The following is a 20,027-nucleotide window of genomic DNA, read 5'->3' as shown; positions in this document are numbered from 1 at the left end:
CATTTTCCACGCAAAAATGAGAAAAAGGATTTTCTTGAAGTACAGCGCCAACTACCAACAATCACAACAAATGTTTAAGACAGAATGTACGTAGTTTTTTCAGGTAGAATCTCATTCTGAAATAAAAAATTAGGGTTCCCATTTGAAATTTTAAAGTTGCCTTCCACCCCACCCCCAGGGGGCTGGGCTGGCGGGATAATTTTAGCACCAGCAGATGTCCCGTCGAAAATAATCAACTTTGGATTCTATACATTTTTTCGTTTGATGCTTATTTTTCGTGTTATTCTGGTTTCTCAAGTTAAAATTTACACCCTGTAGACTGAAACTACGACCTCGCACTCAAGGAGTTCCTTGTCACACCCAGCACACCTCATGTACTAACGGACAACAATTGTCGACATTGCGGAAAACAGCTGTAGCAGTCATATGACATTAGCGGAAAAATCATTCGTGAGTTCAGCTACCACAGTGACTGTGTGTAGACAGTTAAAAGTAACTGGTTACAGCGGTCGAGCTGCTCCTCAAAGACACTCATTTCTGTGGTCAATGCTAATTGACGCACGAGATGGTGTAAACAACGACGCCACTATAGAGTGATCGCTAGAGACGAGTATTTGGAGTGATGAATCACGCTATACCGTATGCATATGCGCTGGAAGGGTTTGGTTTGGCAAAATCCTGGAGAACTTTATCAAACTATATAAAAAGGGCCTACAGTAAAGTACGAAGAAGCTGGTGCTACTGTACGAAAGGTGTCTTCCTAAGCTAAATGCGGAAGGATAAGCAAACATTTGGCAGCACTGTGCACTGCATACAGTAGGGAAATAGTTCGGAGGCGGTGATTGTATAAGCACGACAATTCGTCCTGTCACAAAGCAGCATCTGTGAGGGAATGGTTTGTGGACTCCCGGCGTGATGAGTTGGAAAGTCGACTTCGCTCCAGGCCCCAGTGTACAACATCGCTACCTTCTCTTTTTTCGGCTCTTGAGGAAGAATGGGCTGTCACTCCTCCTTAGACAGTTCGTTAAAGTGTTGCTAGAAGATCTGAAGCCGCCATAAAGGCGAAGAGTAGAAACACCCGACATTAATGTCTAATAACAGGTCTCTGGATACTTTTCATGAGATAGTGCAGGTTTGTTTGATTGCTCGACACCATTCTTCATGTCGTATTGCTGCAGAGACCTCGTGTTACGGACTACCATTTCCTCTGGTGAAGACCTCAACTATGAAGTAATTACCGAGGCAGTCGCACAAAATACGCAACATTTCCGTGCCACAACATTTGCGGCAATGTTCCACCCGTTTTTCATGGAGAGTGCCAAAAATACCGCCCTGTAAACTTCCCCCTAGGATCATCCACTTTTATAAACGCTTGCTTACCTTGGCTCCATATCATGCTCAGTAGAGGCCAATACCTTAATTTTTGAAAGTAGACGAAACACACTACTGACGTTAATTTATTAATTCTCCCAAATGTTGAGGAAACATCCCCAAATCAAGGTAGGAATGTTATCGGTCTTCATTCAATTTCCTGATCCTCTCGTTATTGTGCAAGTAATCTTTTCACAAACCGCCACAATGTAAGACTGCATGTATACGTTGCATTGTGGATACTTCTCCCAATGTAAGGCTCACTCATCACATCGCCGCTGCGCGGAGTGGCCGCGCGGTTAGAGGCGTCATGTAACGGACTGTGCGGCCCGTCCCGCCGGAGGTTCGAGTCCTCCCTCGGGCATGTGTGTGTGTGTGTGTGTGTGTGTGTGTGTGTCTGTTGTTGTCAGCATAAGTTAGTTTAAGTAGTGTGTAAGTTTAGGGACAGATGACCTAAGTGTTTGGTCCCTTACGAATTCACACACATTACTTCCCATTGCCAGACACCTGCTGGTTTCATTCAATATGGCGGATAAATGGATTGTTGAAACACTATGTCATGGAGACATCAGAGCAAGCGTAAACCCTACAAGAATAGCACGAATCATTACTCAGGGAAATGCGATGTAGTCAAGTCTCAAACGATTCTTATGTCGTAGCTTCAGGAGATACTGTGTGATATTTGTGTTCTAATCTACAGTCCTGCAGTTCTGAGAGAAGCTGTAGTTGCCATCTCTCTCTAAATTTCGGCAGGATTCAAACGACAGTGTGATGGCAGTTTACTACAATTTAGCTTGTCAGACAGCAAAGAATGAAGTTTTGCACAATCATATAATGTGAATCAGAACAGTCACGATTCCAACCACAGAATGTTACGCCTGGACCAAACGAGTTATATATCATTAAGCCAAAATCTTACAAATAATTTACTCTTTGTTAATTTAATCTAAGAAAGGCAATCAGTTCTGGGATGATGTGGAGCTTTCACCAGAAATTTTGAACTATAAGAACACCAACTCACTTTAAATCATTCGACCGTGAGGCTTAATTCCGGTTTCATCAATGTAGGCTTTATTTGACACCCCACGACTATTGTAACTAGTCGTTGCAAATTCGTATAACCTCAGAAGCTAACACTTCTGTCAGATTGGGCCTGTACCTTCCTCAAAAGTTTTTCACGCGCTGTATGGTGAGATTATCTACGCACTTTTACGGTTGTTTGAACTAACTGAGTGTAATGTTCAAAATGTTAAACTGATTCAGTGATACTCACTGAATGAGCTTCATCTCTAGTCGAACGATTCGCACATGGTTATCCCTTGCTTTCTTTTGTCTTGGGTGTCCTTTTCTGGTCTTTCCACCAGGCAGGGAAAAATATTCACATTGATTAGTTGACTTCCTCTCATTTCTGCAAATTCTTTTGAGTTGACCGTGACTAACTAAGTGCAACCAGTTGTTAAGACTCTATAATTACGTATTTTACAATTTAGCAAATATTTCCTGTTTTACAGTTGTCAAAGGGTACTTTCGTTGTTGGAATTATTTATTCTATACACACAACAATTGTTGCTGAAACGCATGGTAAATACAGTTGAGTGAAACGTGTTAGACAAACAGACAGTCTTTCATTTGGTTGCATGGACGGGGGCCACATTCTCAAGAAAATAGTAATAATAGTAGTACACACCAAGGTGATAGAAGTCATTGGATACGTCCTAAAGCCCTGTCGGACTTCCTTCTGTCCGGTGTAATACAGCAACTCGATGTGGCATGTAATTATCAAGTCGCTGGAAGTCCTCTGCGGAAATATTGAGCATTGTTGCCTCCATATGCGGCCACAACTGCGAAAATGTGGCCGGTGTAGGATTTTGTGCGCGATCTGACCTCTGGATTACATCCCTCGAAGGTTCTGTGGGATTCATGTAGGGTGAACTAGATGACCCAATTCACTCGCCAGCGATCTGCGTGGCCAAATCATTCGCTCGAATTCTCCAAAATGTTCTTCAAACCAATCGCGAACAACTGTGGTTCAGTGATATGGCACATTGTCATGCACAAAATTTTCATCGTTGTTTGGGAACGTGAAATCCATGAATGGTCGCATATTGTCTCCAAGTAGCCGAACATAACCGTTTCCAGTCAATGAATGGTTTAGTTGGACTAGTGGACCCAGTCCATTCAATGTGAACAGGGCCGACACCATTAAGGAACCATCACCAGCTTGCAAAGCGCCTTGTTGACAACTTGGCTCCATGTCTTCGTGGGACCTGCCCCACACTCGAACCCTTCCATCAGCTCTTACCAAATAAAATCAGGACTCATCTAACCAGGCCATAGTTTCCCACTCGTCTAGGCTCCAACTGATATGGTTAGGAGTCTAGAAAAGGCGCTGCAGGTGATTTACTAGCAGACGCACTCGATTCTGTCGTCTGCTGCCATACTCAACGCAGACACGGCTGCTCTCAGTCGTTAAGTGAAGGTTGTCATCCACTGCGTTGCCCATGGTGAGAAGTAATGCCTGTAATGTGGTATTCTCGGTGCTGATGCTGTGGATCTCGGAACACTGAGTTCCCTAACGATTTCCAAAATGGAATGTCCCATGCGTCTAGCTCCAACTACAATTCGTGTTCAAATTCTGTTAATTCTCATAGTGCGGGCATAACCACGTCGGAAGCTTTTCACATGAATGGCCTGAGTATAAATGACAGCTCCGCCAACACACTACCCTTCTGTACCTTGTGTACGCGATACTACTCCCTTCTGTATTTGTGCAGGTCGCTACCCTATGACTTACGTCACCTCAGTGTAGAAGCAACTAAGAAACGAAAGAAATCGAAAGTGACGTATAAGATTCCGCTTTGTCATAATATTTCAAATGATATACACTCCTGGAAATTGAAATAAGAACACCGTGAATTCATTGTCCCAGGAAGGGGAAACTTCATTGACACATTCCTGGGGTCAGATACATCACATGATCACACTGACGGAACCACAGGCACATAGACACAGGCAACAGAGCATGCACAATGTCGGCACTAGTACAGTGTATATCCACCTTTCGCAGCAATGCAGGCTGCTATTCTCCCATGGAGACGATCGTAGAGATGCTGGATGTAGTCCTGTGGAACGGCTTGCCATGCCATTTCCACCTGGCGCCTCAGTTGGACCAGCGTTCGTGCTGGACGTGCAGACCGCGTGAGACGACGCTTCATCCAGTCCCAAACATGCTCAATGGGGGACAGATCCGGAGATCTTGCTGGCCAGGGTAGTTGACTTACACCTTCTAGAGCACGTTGGGTGGCACGGGATACATGCGGATGTGCATTGTCCTGTTGGAACAGCAAGTTCCCTTGCCGGTCTAGGAATGGTAGAACGATGGGTTCGATGACGGTTTGGATGTACCGTGCACTATTCAGTGTCCCCTCGACGATCACCAGTGGTGTAGTTTGTTGAAATGAATTATATTACCAACAAATTATAATATTTACAACGCTCTGACAAACAGGTTTTGTGTGAAAAGAGACATTATACTTGGCATTTTAATGATTTACTTAGTTTCATGACTGTAACGAGCTTCAAGCATGGGTATATACCAAGAACAGACCTTCTGGAGACTACTCGGGAACTAGCTGAAATTTTGTGGAAATTACGACACACGAGGAAATGAGGCAGAGGAAGCAACAGGAAAGCCTGCCTGTACGCTCAATGCAGAGCCAAGAACATGTGAAATTTCTTTTCACAGACTCCGTGTATTATGAGTATTTAAATGTGAGTGCCATACTTACCCAGCATATTTCGTGACCGAATATATTAGGTCGGTGCACAAGTTCCTAGCATTTTTGTTTTGCATGTTTGTATTCCGGTTGCTATGAGTTTCTTTATTTATTTCCTTTTCTTATTTGTATTTCGCTGTTGCTATTTGAGTTCATGTATTGTCATTTGGTGTGGAGCTGTGGACGATAGCAAGTAGAGTACGAAGTGGAGAAATCGGAACATTTCCGACACGTTTTTCCGATTGAGTTTAGTAGAGAGGTAACAGCAGAGGAGCCATAACCATTTGCGCTGTGTACGGCGATAAGGCTACTATACAAACCACGGACAGTCAATGGTTTTCTGGATTTAAGGAGATCGCTTTGACATTAGTGACTCTCCGCGTTCAGGAAGATCTTCAGGTTTTAGTGAAGATCGATTAACCGTATTAATCTACAGCAGTGTGAACGTTCAAATATCAAATGTATGGGTACCGCATGCTCTAAGCCAAAATCACAAAAATCAGCGGTTGGCCATATGTGCATCTCTGATGTAACAGCGACGGAGTGGTGGACTACGAATTGCTTCCTGCAGACGTAACTATCATTGCTGACATTTGTTGTCAACAACTGAAATGTCTTGCAGACATAATCCAAAAATAACGACGGGAAAGACTGAGCGAAGTGATACTACCACGCGATTACGTCGGCCTGTATTCCGCTAGACTGACAATAAATACCGTACAGGAGTTGGGTGGAAGTCATTGAGCAGCCACCTTATTCATCTGATCTCGCGTCTCAAATTTTCAGCTTTTTCGCTCTATGTCGAACAGCCTTCAAGGAACTTCCTTTCCGGTTGAAAACATAGATTGACTCAAAATCAAGTGATTGGTACATCACAGAATCGAAAAGTTACCCCAGCGTAGGCAGCTTGTTGTTAACAGTGAAGGAAAATTATTATTGATGACTAAAATCTCTGTTACGTGCATATGTTGTGTTTATTGAACTTACAATAAAACGCTACAAAGCTCTGCACCAACGAAATAGTTTAGTGACCAGCAACTGATACAAAAGAAACTAAGTGATATATATTTTGTTGATACTGAAAGATCTCTTGATTATGTAAAAGTTCCTGTTGTCGATAATAATAGTGTCCATTGGAAAGCTAGTGTCCGTTGCATATGAAGGTAAGGAGTGGAGAGAAACTTCTAAGAAAGTAGCAGATGTGTGAATGGAGTGCTGAATATAGTCTTCTGAAAAGAGGTAGGTGAAAATAAACATCGTTTATAGGTCTTCTGCAAAAATAAAATGCCGGCGTTGAAGGATGTATTAGCCATGTTTCTGCTGGCTTTCGGTTTGGATGGTATAACTACTTGACATGTGGAAACGTACGTGAGGAGGAATAACTAATTGTGCATCTTCATGTTTTCGGGGCGTAATGACTGCTCCATTAGACTTCGGGTGCGCCAAACTATACAACTGCATTTATGCAACAGCACACCCGAAATTTAATGGAGCGCATAAATAATTGGTTTACTTATTTGAAGTAAAACATATTCTACGTTACCACAGTTAAATTAAATAATTAATAAATATTTCCTTGTATTCAATGACACTTTTTCTACCCACAGAAGACAATAGGTACATATTAAATTACATACTGAGCAAGGTAAGTTATAATTGAATTCAGTCCACTCATCGATAAGGACAGAAGCTGAAGTAATGAATTAAAATTTGTGTCACTGCTGGCAGTTGAACACAGGCTTCATATTTCCTTCATAGATGTGCTAACCGCTACACCACCGCAGCATTGTGGAAACGATACCTACACGGACTGCAGCACTCTAATGCCCTCCCTAACATATTTATTTTCTTGCCTTCAGCCAATTATCTCTCTCGTCAGTATTGCCGAGGTTCTCCGATACTGGAACAGCACTCCAGCTTTGTACTCAATGCCTGTACCTCAGGCATAGGTGATCTATCGATCCGATGGAATTACATTTTCCTGGATGGGTGTAAATTTTATCTTCGGCAAGCCTAGAAGCTCAAGTAACGAATTAAAACTTGTTTTTTCGCCATTACTTTATCGAAGATAGAGTTGAGAATGTGTAATTCCATCAGATCAATAGATTACCTACACCTGAGGTACAGACAGGATTTCCCCATTACTTACAAAGCTGGGATCTCTACAGTGCGTGGTCCTAAAGTAGACGCTCTAGCAGAGCTTGAGTCTTTCAATACTCGAGAAATTATTGCTTATTGGGCCTTTCGAATTTGTGACGTGTATAGCAGACATCGGTACATCTTATTATATGTCTACAATGTCGTTGGTTGTCAGGACCAGGAATCATCGGAAAATAAATGAGTCGGAGTCTGTGTCAGTATGGGTGAAAGGTGCTCTTAATTGTAGCAAGATTAAAGTTGTTGGTGATGTGAAACGTTATTAAGAAAGGTAAGACGGACTAAATGGGTGAACTGAAGTTTGAGTTAGGGCATAGGACTCGAGGAAAATGGCTCTGAGCACCATGGGACTTAACTGCTGAGGTCATCAGTCCCCTAGAACTTAGAACTACTTAAACCTAACTAACCTAAGGACATCACACACATCCATGCCCGAGGCAGGATTCGAACCTGCGACCGTAGCGTTCGCGCGGTTCCAGACTGTAGCACCTAGAACCGCTCGGCCACTACGGCCGGCCGGTCTCGAGGAGTCTGGACAGCTCTGAAAACAGCAATGCTAAGTTGGTGTATTGGCTCTACATCTCCCTAATGAGCAGATGACGTAGGTTCCAGTTTCGGCTACAGCAACAATTTTAATTCATAACATCAGCTTCTGTCCTTATGGAAGATAAAGCCGAGACGCGCTTTTCTCCGAAAAACTGTAGCGCCAGCGGTCCAATTACTTTCTCTTAGAATTATTCATTTGAGAATTGTAATAGTTTTCTTCTTCTTTTATGTAGAAGTCAATTAATTGATGTCGCACGAAATACTGACACACTAAGGGCAGTTACGGATGAAATTCTGTTTTGTTGACCATAACATAGCAGTTTAGAATGGTTCTATCAAAGGCAAAGCCAGTGTGCCAATAGAAGCAAGTATACTTAGTTTTCAGAATAAAAGAATAGAAGATAAAGAAATATTCACACAATTCTAAACTACAAGAAAAGAAGCAGTTCACATGTATGTGACAAAAAGTATACTACACGAAAAATGTGCATGTTGTCACTAAAAACCGTTCACTAATTATCATCCAGTAATAGGGCAACAAGTATCACATTACTGCTTAATAAGATACATGCAATCCTTCACAAGAAATTTGCAATGAAAGACCGGAAACGCCAAATCAAGTATCCGTAAGGAACGGAGATCACTGGCGAGTACTATTAGTAACGCTTCTGTTTTCGTTTGAAAGAGTGACGAGCTACTAACCTCATTCGTATTCCTCTCGATAAAAAAAAGTCTATTCCTGCGTCCGCAGCGGCGTGCGTTGACTATTGGCTGAACTAAAACGAATCGCAGTGTTTGTTTTTCATCCCTTCACGTAGACCAATGCGCTGCAGTGCTCATCGAATAAAGCAAAGACGATCGAACTAACAGTGGTTCATTCAGCTGCGCAAATACTCTAAACTTGCTTGTCTCTAGCCACAAAAATACTACCTCATTTCATTTAGCATTAATAACTACTGCATTTTATGCGTATCATTCATTTTGCTCTGCCTCTTCCCGTTTCTATCACACAGTTAATAAATGCATTCATGTATTAATTTGGAAATTGTTATATAACTGAGCACTTTAATACTTTTCTCGTCCAGTCACTCCGGGGAAAAGCTTTTAGTCTACTCAGGCTTGGTAATTTTACTTTATCGGACTTCTTTTAGGTCGCTTCACTTGTTTTTGCAGCGTGCCAGAGTTTTTGTACTGTTATTCTTATTTCACTTGGCAGTCAATTTACCACCGACCAAATGTAAAACAGAAACTGAACAAGATCGAGTGTGTCTTTCCATAAAGCCACGCTTCTAAGTGCCTTAATCGCTTCAGGGAAACCGTAAGAAAGTCAAAGGGAGATGATTGAAAGATTTTTAAACCCTTTCACTCTAGAACAAGACTCCAGTGTTTTGACACGAAAGCTTGTCGTCCTTCACTTTTTCCTCATTTAATTATATACGTCATATTCCGAATAACAAAGTCCACGTAATTCCACTTGACCTATTTGCACTACCTAACTATATGAGAACTAGTCATGTAACAAGAGTTTTCCACAGTTGATTTATTGGTATGCATGTGACAGCAGGATCCTAAGGCGGCTATGCACAGCGAATGGGTGTTCTTACAATGTATTCCTCAGATACCGATCTTGAAAACCTTGAAAATGTTGTTGATTTCTTTATCCGTTCCCAAGTTACAGAGGTTTAAAGTTACCCTACTTCTGTACAACCTCCTGCTTAGGCAAGTGAAGCAAAGCGATGTGTGTGTCTGTGTGTGTGTGTGTGTGTGTGTGTGTGTGTGTGTGTGTGTGTGTTTATGTATTTGATGTGGTCTACGGTGGGGTTGATGGGACTTGTGGAAGCAGCATTACTTCATGGACGGTCCCTCGGAAAATCTCACAGAAAGGGTATTTCCCTACATTTTCGCCGTCACTAGCGAACCAAAATCCAACCGCGGATTCCAAGCGGCTATCCACCGCAAACGGATGAAGTACTTACAATACATTCCTATGATCTCTATCTCGAAAAGCCTTGAAAATTTTCTTGGTGTATTCATCCGTTCTCAAGATACAGAGTTTCAAAGTTACCATAAAATCCGTTATGACAAAAAATCTAAATAATAAATAACGGCATCATATCGTTCAACTTTCAACGATATATTATCTAGGCATTTATTTAGAATACTTATCTCGCAATTTTCAAAATCCGTTAACGAGAAACATACAAAAAACTTGTTTTTTGGGTTCCAAAACTCAGCTACATATCCTGAGACGGCTGTGCACATCGTATGACTGTCATTTTTAAGATTCGTCCTAAGATCCAGGACTCGAGCAGCCTTGATCGAGAGCTCGAGCAACCCTGAAAACTTTCTTCCTTTCTTTATCCGTCCCGATAGACAGAGGTTCAAAGTTACCCAACTCGTACACTTAAAATCCGGTGTGAGGCGAAAACGTAGTTTATAAAAGTGACGTAGAACGGAGAAATATGCCGTAAAATGCCATCTGTGGACCACATTTTTTTTTTTTTTTTGCACATGAAATCCGTTTTGAGGTGTAAAATAAGCTTCTTGCATTTCAAATTCACATAAGTAACCTATCTAAATTTTATTTACCAGTACGTTCGTTTTCATATGAGTTACATGCCCTGCTTCAGTAGAGAACAGAAGGGACCTAGCGGAAAACTGCTCCTGTCGGAGAGCGAAATGTTGGAATATGTTCATGTTTATTTTACAGACTTTGATAGAAAAGTAGGATGCCAGATGCCTTATTCTACATTTCTCAGAACTTTTAAAAATATTCTCAAAACTTCTGACAAGCGAAAATACTCATGTTTTTTTATTCTGAGAGAGAAGAAGACAGTGGCAGTAAAGAGACGGAAAAGTAATAAATACTGAAATACAGTAGACAGTGGTTGTGTTATAGAAAGGACGAAGGAGACAATGGCAGCATGAGAGAAACATAATATATAGTGGAAAATAGCTAATAGTCACAGAATGGTGCTAGGAAAAGAGTGAGCTGTGAGCTAGACAGTGCCTACGGGGGGGGGGGGGGGGGGTTGGGAAATAAAGAGAAAGAAAGTAGAAGTGGCTGAGAGCCAGTGATAATGAGAGACAGAGTATACAATAATGACAACGAAGAAGAGAGAAATAGTGACAGTGAGAAGAGACAGCAGCAGTACGAAGGAAGATATAAGGTATCAGCAGTAATAGAGAGCAAAAGGGAGACAGTGACACTGAGATGAGACTGTATTAGAAGGACAGAACAAAGAGAACTGCCTTTGTGACACAAGGAGACAATACCAGAGAGACAAAGAGAGATAATAAATGGGCTGCATGAGTGAGTGACAAAGGGCAAGTGGTAATGGATGGGTATACCGACTTAAAGCGATGGACTAGTAGGTATGAGTAAGTTACATTTAGGTGAGCTTGTGAGAAGTGCAAATATATTCGCATACCAAAATTTTTGGTAAAATTGTTAAAGGTGCTAAGTAAGGTATAATGAGGCTGCTAGTGCCCCGCTTTTCAGTCAGAGTCCTTTCAATAAACAGAATATATTCTAATTTTTTGTGCCCTGATAGGAGCATTTTTCCGCTGGTACTTCCTTTATTGTTCCACCATGGCTTTGTCTGGCGTAACCAACTTCGCAGAAGGCGCCGCAGCAGTGTGACACAAGAAACCTCATAGTCTCATCAAAAGCAACATTTCTTCACCATGAAGGCACAACCAGGGCTGCGAAATCATTGACTAAACGGAAATACTGTCACTGAGACTTGATTGCCAAATGACTCCACCTCGCACCTTAGTTTTGTTGTGACTTAGGGGAGAGAAGGTAGTAAAGCTTCAAATATAGCGACTAGCAAAACTTGTTTAATTACCACCCATTTTGAAAAAATCACTGACTGCAGCCAGCTATGAGGAGAAGTCTGACCTTGTCAGTACACTGGAATGGGTCATCAGGCTGGCGCCAATAGACATTCTCCAGCACCTGCTCGTCTGCTAGCTGCACTGGAGCCGAGTACTGCTAACTGTGCCATCCAGCGGTGGGGGGGAAGGGGCGCATCTGATAGCTAATGTCCGTCCACTGCAGGCCGTTTACTTGAGACTCATGCCTGGACTACCTAGCCACTGAACTACCATCGCCATGTGCGAAAACACTGCTGCTGCTCCCGCCCTGTGCGGAACATCTCATCGCCTGCCAGCACTGACGTTGCCGTTGTCGTCCATCTTGGGATGCTCCGCATGCCTTGGTACGGCTAATGCTAAAGCTGTCGTCACACAGGACGAGGCAGTTAACGTTGACTTGAACATGGTCAGGACATCCGGTCTCACGAAAGACGGCACCGACGGCACGATCTGCTTAAGGTGATTAGCGCTCTCAGCGATATCAGTTTCTTTTATCAGCTTTCTTTGGCTCGCAAACCAAATATTTCTTTACGAAAAATGGGGGCGCGTAAAATAGAGGAGTTTACTCCTTTAGTGATTGTCAAAGAAGAGTAGAGAAAATCGTGAAGAATATTCTGGACTCGTCCTTGGTTTGAACACCGAATTTCTGCTAAACGAACACCACATACATTGATGAGACAGAAGTCATGGAATACCTCCTAATATCGTATCGTACCTCGTGTTTTGCTCGGCATAGTACAGTGACTCGACATGATATGGACTCAACAAGTCTTGGGAGTTCCCCTGCAGAAATCTTGAGCCATGCTGCCTCTGTAGCCGTCCATAATTGCGAAAAAACTGCAATGAACCTCACGATTATGTCCCATAGATGTTGGATGGATTTCATGTTGGGTGATCTGGGAGGCTGAATCATTTGCTCAAACTCTACAGAAAATCCTTCAGACCAGTCACAAACAACTGTGGCCCACTGGCAAGACACATTGTCATCCCTAAAAATTCCATAGTTGTTTGGGAATATGAAGTACATGAATGACTGCAAATGGTCTCCAAGTAGCGAGACTTAACCATTTCCATGAAGTGATCGGTTTAGATGCACCAAAGGACCCAGTCCATTCCAGGTAAACACAGCGTACATCGTAATGGAGCCATTACCACCTTGCACAGTGCCTTGTTGACAACATGGGTCTACGGTTTAGTTGCGTCTATGCCCAATTAAAATGCTATTGTCAGTTCTTACCAACTGAAATCGGGACTCTTCTGATCAGTCCATGGTTTTCCAGTCGTCAAGGATCCAACCAGCATGGTTACAAGCCCAGGAGAGACGCTATAGGGGACGTAGTCCTATTCCCAAAGGCACTTGTGTTGATCCTCTGTTGCCATAGACTAGTAACGGCAGATTTCTCCGCACTGTCCTAATGGACACGTTCGACATACGTCTCACATCTTTTTTTTTCACTTTCCTTATCGTAATTTCATTCCCCTATCTCATATTGGCAAGGGAGGGCTTTGTAGCGACCCAGTCCATGGCTCCTCAGCCAAATGGCTTTGCAAAACAGAGAAGGGGGACTCTTACATAAAAAGGGGGTAAAAAGGGGGACACAAAAAACACAGTAATTGGAGATGATGGGACTTAAAATATACACTAATATGGGGACATGCACTGGGGAACATAGTCGACATGAAGTTAAAAGAACACAACTGACAATTCGTTGTGCACTTAAAATCACTGGAGGCAAACACTAGTTAAAAGACGGCCACTGGATAAAAATCACAGAGCAAGACACTTAAAAAAAATAAACACTGGAAACGCCAGAGCAATCACGACAAATAAAAACCACTGATAGGGACCTTTCGAGGGACCGGAGGCTGGAGAGGAGAGAAATTGAGGGAAGGAAGGTGCGGTGTTGGGCTGGGGGGAGGGTGGGAGGACGTAGAAGAAAGGGGGGGCAGGAGGGGCACCAAGAGGCAGGATATACGCTGGGTGGGAGATGAATAGGGAAGACCAGACAGAAGGGAGCAGAGACACATAAGGAGGGACATGGGAGATGGAGGTGGTAGGGGAGTGGGATAAATCGCTCAGGGGAAGGGGAGAGGGTGTCCTGACGATGAGGGGGGAGGAAGGTTGGGTTAGAATTGGTAGGAGAGTTAGATGTCAGGTCGAAGCTCATCTTCCAGGAGGGGTAGGTGCTGGAAGTAGAGTTGGGAAAGGAGATGTTGGGTGTGGAGATGGAGAGAAGGCAAAACACAATGGTAAAGGTGCAGCAACAGGTTGGGTTTGGAGAGGAAGGGGGACATCAGGGGGTGGGGTGGGGGGATCGAGTCAGCAAACAATACACAGAAGGGGGTATGAGGTCAGAGAGGATGCGCATGGGGGATGAAAGATAGATATGGAAGGCAAGGAAGAGGGCATGGCGTTCTAGGATTTGGAGGGCTTTATATAATCTGGGAGGGGCGGAAATCCAAGTGATGCTGGCACAACAAAGGACGTGGCAGATGAAGGATTTGGTGGTGTGAAGGATGGTGGAAGGATGCATTCCCCATGTCGAGCCAGACAGGAGCTTCAGGAGGTGGAGTCTGTTGAGGGCTTTGTATTGGATTGTAAGGAGATGGGGAGTCCACGTGAGGTGGCGGTCAAGGGTGAGGTCAAGGTATTTTAGGGTAGGATTGAGGTGGATAGCATGACCATAAATGGTTAAGTAGAATCATGGAGATGGAAGGAGCAGGTGGTGCAGCTTCGGTCTTGGAGGGTTGAACCACTGGTTGCATCAAGTGGTGAACTGAACAAGGTGGGTTTGGAGGGTATGTTGGGACCATTTAAGGGTAGGAGAGTATAGGTCTGGAGTTTGAAGAGGAGCCTGGCATGCCAGACATGTTCGTAGGCATTCTGGAGTTCAAGGAAAACAAAGATAGTGCAGCAATGGGAGTTCCGTTGGAGGGAAAGAATATGGGAAAGGTTAAGGAGCTGGTCGTCAGCTGAGAAAGAGGCCCAAAAGCCACACTGGGTAAGAGGAAGGAGGTGGTGCTCGTTAAGGTGGCAGTGAATATGGTGGGTGAGGACGGTCTCAAAGACCTTACTGAACATGGTGTTGAGGGAGATGGGATGATAGGAAGAGGTGTCAGAGGGGGGGGGGGGGGGTTTCTGATGGTTTTAGGGAACAGAAGGACATAGAAAGTCTTTCATAAGTCGGGGCAAAAGCCAGTGGAGACGAGGATGTTGTACAGGGTAGCAAGGACAGCCAGGAAGGATGGGGGGGGGGATTCCTTAAGGTGGCGGTAGGTGACACCATCGTGACCAGGGGCGGTGTTGCGTTTGGAGCAGAGGAAGAGTATGATGGCATGTGCGTTTATGGGAGTGTTGATGTCTGAGGTGGGTAAATGATCCAAGTACTGGAAACTAGGGGCGAGTGGTGGGCCAGAGGAATCAGTGCAGTCAAGGACGGTGGGGAAAAGGGAGTAATCAAAATGGGGATTGTCGGGAATGGAGCCCTCGGATGTTGGGAAGCAAAATGGTTAGCCTTACTGAGGTTGTCAGGGAAGGGGCGATTATTGTGGAGAATAGGGTAATGTGGGGTAGAATGGCTCCCAGGAAGGCAGTACATGTCACATCGATTTCTGCAGTTATTTCAAGAAGCGTTGCTTGTCTGTTAGCAATGACAGCTCTATGCAAACGCCGCTGCTCTCGATCGTTAATGTCCCATGTCCCATGAATCTAGCTCCAACTACCATTTTGCTTTCAAAGTTTGTTAATTCCTCCCATGAGGCCATAATCACGTCTAACACCTTTTCACATGAATTACCTGAGTACAAATGATAGCTCTGCCCATGCACTGTCCTTTTATACCTTATGTACATGATACTACCACCACCTGTATGTGTGCATAACCACTATCCCATAACTTCTGGCACCTCAGTGCAATGCTGTACAACGATCTGAGACGCATGCTTGCAGAAGCTATTTGTCAACTCTTTATTTTGACCTCATTTTCGGTTTGAAATTGAATATCGTTAAGGTATAGTGTCAAATTCAGTCTGTGCATGAATAATATCCATATTCTCGATTTTGCATTAACTAAGTTTGTGGCACAACTTGACTAGAAGAAGGGATCGGTTGGTAGGACATGTTCCGAGGCATCAAGGGATCACCAATTTAGTATTGGAGGGCAGCGTGGAGGGTAAAAATCGTAGAGGGAGACCAAGAGATGAATACACTAAGCAGATTCAGAAGGATGTAGGTTGCAGTAGGTAATGGGAGATGAAGAAGCTTGCACAGGATAGAGTAGCATGGAGGGCTGCATCAAACCAGTCTCAGGACTGAAGCCGGCCAAAGTGGCCGAGCGGTTCTAGGCGCTACAGTCTGGAACCGCGCGACCGCTACGGTCGCAGGTTCGAATCCTGCCTCGGGCATGGATGTGTGTGACGTCCTCAGGTTAGTTAAGTTTAATTAGTTCTAAGTTCTAGGGGACTGATGACCTCAGAAGTTAAGTCCCATAGTGCTCAGAGCCATTTGAACCATTTGAACCATCAGGACTGAAGACCACAACAACAACAACCACCAAGTCTTTGAAATAACATAGCACATGGATATCGAGACCCCCTGCCATCTCCCCCCCTCCCTTTTATCCCCCCCCCCTTCCTCCCTTCACCCTGTGGTAGGTCCCCTTCGGTGCAGTGATTTTTAACGTTTTCGTTGGTATGTCAGTGTTACTCCAGTGCCGTGTGCAGTGCTATGTACCACCAGCACCAACAGTGTCTGTCGCCAGCATCATTCGTTTGTGTTCCCACTGGTGTTTCTTTGTTTTTTGTGTCGACTCACAGTGTTCATTCTTTGCATGTGTGTGTGGCTCTCGTCTATGTAGTTTTTAAATCTACAGTTTATATGCATATCTTTTTTGTTCATGTTTTTTTCATCACTTTATACAATTCTCTGTTATGTGTTCTTTTCTCATGTGACTATGTTGTTTCTGTAACTCTCTTGGCTGAAGAGCGGCGTATTGTGCTGCTGCCAGCCTGCCCCATTCTGGGGAGTGAAATAACAATAACGGAAAGAAACAAGATATCAAGACCGAGATTCGTTTCCCAATTCCATTAGAACGGAAAAGGAGATTTTTTTCGAAGCTGCTCACTATCATTGAAAAAGATGTTTGCCTGCAAGGTACAATCGTGAGCCTCTCCATAAACCCAGAGGTAGGTATACATGTTGTTGTCGTCTTCAGTCTGGAGACTGGTTTTATGCAGCTCTCCATGCTACTGTATCCTGTGCAAGCCTCTTCATCACCGAATAACTAGTACAGCCTACATCCTTCTGAATCTGCTTAGTGTATTCATCTCTTGCTCTCTCTTCACGATTTTTACCCTCCACTACTTCAATACTAAATTGGTGATCCTTTGATGCCTCAGAACGTGTCCTACCGATTGATCCCTTCTTCTAGTCAAGTTATGCCACAAATTCCTCATCTCCCCAATTCTATTCAGAACCTCCACATTAATTACTTGATCTGCCCATCTAATCTTCAGCATTTTTCTGTAGCACCACATTTCGAAAGCTTCTATTCTCTTATGTCTACACTGTTTATTGTCCATGTTTCACTTCCATACATGGCTACAGTCCATACAAATACTTTCAGAAAAGTCTTCGTGACACTTAAATCTATACCGGTGTTAGCAAATTTCTCATCCTCAGAAACGCTTTCCTTGCCATCGCCAGTCTACTTTTTATATCCTCTCTACTTCAACCATCATCAGTTATTTCACTCCCCAAATAGAAAAACTCATTTACTGCTTTAAGTGTCTCATTACATAACCCAATTCCCTCAGCATGATCTGATTTAATTCGATTACATTCCATTGTCCTCATTTTGGTTTTGTTGATGTTCAACTTATAGACTCCTTTCAAGACACTGTGCATTCCATTCCTCTGCTGTCTATGACGGAATTACGAGTTCGTCGGCAAGTTTTTATTTCCTCTCGATGAATTTCAATTCCTACACCGAATTTTCCTTTTGTTTCCTTTACTGCATGCTCAGTATACTGATTGAATAACATCGGGGATAGGCAAAAAGCCTGTCTCATTTCCTTCTCAACCACTGCTTCCCTCTAACCCCTCGACTCTTATAACTGCATTGTGGTGCCTGTACAAATTGTGAATAGCCTTTCGCTACCTATATTTTACCTTTGCCACCTTTAAAATTTGAGAGTATTCCAGCCAACATTGTCAAAAGCTTTTTCTAAGTCTGCAAATGCTAGAATCGTAGGTTTGCCATTCCTTAACCTGTCTTCTAAGATAAGTCGTAGAGTCAGTATTGCTTCGCGTGTTCCAATATTTCTATCGGAATTTAAACAGATTTTCCCCGAGGTCGACTTCTATCAGTCTTTTCATTCGTTTGTAAAGAATTCGTGTTAGTATTTTCCAACAATGACTTATTAAACTGCGGAATGACATCTTGTGAATGACTCCCTTCAGGATAACGGCATCTCTCGACTAGTGCGGATAGCATCTTCTCCAGACATGAACCCTGTCTTACATGTCTGGAATAGACTGAAAAGTGCTGTTTATGGGAGACATGACCTACCAACCACACTGAGGGATCTACGCCGAATCGCCGTTGAGGAGTGGGACAATCTGGACCAATAGTCCCTTCATAAACTTGTGGATAGTATACCACGACGAATACAGGCATGCATCAATGCAAGAGGACGTGCTACTGGGTATTAGAGGTACCAGTTTGCACAGCACTCTGGACCACCACCTCTGATAGTCTCGCTGTATGGTGGTACAACATGCAATGTGTGGTTTCATGAGAAGATGATGATGATGTTGGTCTCTATTCCAATTTTCTGTACAGGTTCGGGAACTCTCGGAACTGAGCTAATGCAAAACTTTTTTGATGTGAATTTAATAATAGAGTGATTCACGAAGATATGCAAATATTTTAATGTGTTATTCTACAAATGGATCTAAAGAAAATAGTGCAGGTACATAGGTCCGCAAATGTTTAGTTACAGAGTTACAGTTAATAAAATACTTGGCCTGCAATTTAGAAATTTCGAAAATATGAAGCCATCGCAAAACTGTACGAGGTGTAAGTAAAGCACGATTTCCATTTATTTTGTTGTTATTGATCTGGTGAATCTAATAAAACATAAAACATGTCCCAGACGTGTATCCGCAGTAGTTTTCCAGAACATCCAGAGAAACAAAAACGTAATTTCGTAAAATTTTTAGTTTATTAACTACTTGGCTCACTTTGTTTTTCACTTCCAGACAGTTATTAGTATCTTAGCACATGTGAACTCGTGCTACACCGGAGAAAACAAAGCTCAATGTTAAGGAAGTTGTAAAGTGCACATACAATTACACAATACATTCTCAATAAATGTTCAAAAGTGTTTCCACCGAGTTCAATTTATTTATCTGCACGTATAAGAACAGATTTCGTTGCTCGTTTCAGTTTCACAGGGTTGTTCTTAATTTCATCTTCTTTACTTCCCTGTACGGAAAGTTTCATAACAGCAGTGTGCAACTTGTGTTTGTTTACAGACATAGACAGACAGTCACGTTAAGATTTCTGGCCACTGTGGAAACATTCTCGTGCCCGCATCTCGTTGTCGTGCGGTAGCGTTCTCGCTTCCCACGCCCGGGTTCCCGGGTTCGATTCCCGGCGGGGTCAGGGATTTTCTCTGCCTCGTGATGGCTGGGTGTTGTGTGCTGTCCTTAGGTTAGTTAGGTTTAAGTAGTTCTAAGTTCTAGGGGACTGATGACCATAGATGTTAAGTCCCATAGTGCTCAGAGCCATTTGAACCATTTGAAACATTCTCGCCGTTGGCATTTGCAACAGGAATGACAGAACATACATTATATGTAATAAATAACATCCAATTTTGAGATACTACTTCTATTAAATGAACATGAGAGATCCCGTGTCTTTTAGAAAACAAAAGGTGAAAAAAATTGGGACGAATTGGAGGTGAACATGCTATCTACCTTGTGACCACACAGGAGCTTCCAAGAGTATCAACTGCGTTCCAGCTCCGACGTAGCTAACGGGCCTCAATGAGCAAACTTAAGGCTACACTTCCGTAGCTCACGAGTCATAACACTAAAAACATCAACCACATGAAATCTTTATCTGCCTATATGCTGTTTCCTGTAATTTTACTGTAACAAATTATTGCTAAGACGTCGCGTTTTCGAGAGATCGTAAATTTATGATGCTTTGAATCAGCTTCTATTCATATCCCGTACACTATGGCAAAGAAAATCCACCAAAAATGATGTCGAACGCCTTGCAGTTTGGCGGC

The sequence above is a fragment of the Schistocerca americana genome, chromosome 2 (assembly GCF_021461395.2).
Source record: "Schistocerca americana isolate TAMUIC-IGC-003095 chromosome 2, iqSchAmer2.1, whole genome shotgun sequence".
NCBI lineage: Eukaryota > Metazoa > Arthropoda > Insecta > Orthoptera > Acrididae > Schistocerca > Schistocerca americana.
This window is presented reverse-complemented; position numbering follows the sequence as displayed.